We start from the raw sequence: 2,032 nt of genomic DNA on the forward strand, positions 1-2,032 counted from the left end.
TGGGGGCGGGTTCAAGCCTGCCACCCTCAGTATATGAGGCCAGCACCCTACTCGCTGAGCCACAGGCACCGCCATTATTTAAATTTGTCTCCATCTGTAGGTAGAATTGGATTTACCTTTTCTTAATATATTAAATGCACACACTGAGACGTCATTTACGTGGGCAGAATTGTCTCAGAGCTCTATTTAAATCTAAGGTTAATGGATAGTTTTTATACCTCTATTGCTTTGGATATACTCCTTAGTTCTTTCTGGAGCACTTTTGCAAGTTTGATTTTCTGGGAGATCATCTCTGAGACAGAGGTAAATTTCCAAGAATTGTATAAGAAAGGGCTCTTGTGATCAACACTTATTGGAGAGAGAAGGCAGCAGTAGTACAGAAGTTGGGCTATAATTTAGTCACAAGAAAGCCTCATTGAGCCTACATGGAGGACTGACGCTGTCCTAACTCTAGAGTTGAATTGCATGACTGAGCTAGTACAAAGTAAAAGCATTCCTGAACCTCAACTGAATAATTAAACAACACCTCATTACTCAAAACAAAATGCTGGCAATCTGGAGGTAACATTAAACAACCAAATCTACTTTTTAATATCAACTTTGTTTTCTGGAACCTAGCTATGGTCTGAGTGGTTTTGTCCTTTCAAAATTCCTATACTGAAATTCTAATTTCCAAGGTAATGGTATTAGGATATAGGGCCATTGAGAAGTGATTAGATCTTGGGGTAGAGACCTTATTAATGGAAGCAAAGCTTTTATAAAAGAGGCCAAATTTAACCTGAAGTCCCAGCCCCTCACGAGGCTGAGAATGGGAGGATCGCTTGAAATCAGGAATTAAAGCCTATACTAAGTTATAATTGCACCACTGTACTCCATTCTGAGTGATAAAGCAAGACACTATCCCTAACAAATTAAATACATAAATAATAAACAAGCGGACCGAGATCTTCCTTGCCCTTTGCACCATGTGAAGACACATCTAGAAGCCCCCATTAGTTGACCAGGGAATGTGTTGGCCCCAGACGCTGACTCTGCCAGTAACTTGATATTGTACTTGCCAGCTTCCAAACTATGAGTGATATATTTCTGTATTTTTTTAAATAAGCTCTCTAGCTTATAGCATTCTGTAATTGCAACTTGAAAAGACTAAAACAGACTTAGATAAAGTAATATAAAAAAAACAGTTAAGCTACCTGGCTCAGTGTCAGGCCACAATAGATTCTCAAGAAATAGTAAAGTGTTATTTTTCAAGAGTGATATTATGACTGAGAATTCGTGTTGAATAATTGCTATTAATCCTTATTATAATGACCATCAATGTTTCTATTAAAGAATATCATACAAAATTGTAGCTTTCCTGAAAGTTAAAGGGCCTTAAGTTTATTGTAAAAGAGACATAGTGCCAGAAAAAGTAATGATTTGTGACAGAACTGAGTGTGTGTGAAGTGATGCCTGCTTACTCCATAGTATTAATGGGACTCATAATTCCATTTCATTACAGGGTATTATTAAAAATGCATGTACGTTAGGTTGCTTATCGCTTGAAATCGCTTTATGTTATAACATTGAAATGGAAAAAACAAAACAAAAAAAATGATTGTACTTGCAAAAATTGCTTGGAACACGCCAGGTAGTGTAATTAAAGCAAGTAGAAATAACTGAATCTCTTTAAACAGATCTTTAAAATTATGTGAGCTACTTCTTAAAAACACCATTACCGTCGCTCTACCTGGAATTAAATTCTGAAGTTTTTCTTGGACACTGGGAAGAACTTCTGAATCTTTACCTTTTTTCTCATTTGTTGTATATATACATATACGTTCATAAAACTTTTAAGAAAAAAAAATCTCTTTGTTCAGTCTTTTGGCTTATTGTTTTTTTCCCCTAAACTGTATCTATTTTGCTGTTCAGCCTATCAACTTACTTTTTTTCATTTCAATGATTAATTTTTTTAATTACAAGATCTCTAGAATATTTCTATAGAGCTAATACTCCCCTCAACCATCTTTATTTTTAATGTAATTAACTCATT

Source organism: Otolemur garnettii, unplaced genomic scaffold (assembly GCF_000181295.1).
Source record: "Otolemur garnettii isolate 467f Iridium unplaced genomic scaffold, OtoGar3 scaffold00033, whole genome shotgun sequence".
NCBI classification, from domain to species: Eukaryota; Metazoa; Chordata; class Mammalia; order Primates; family Galagidae; genus Otolemur; species Otolemur garnettii.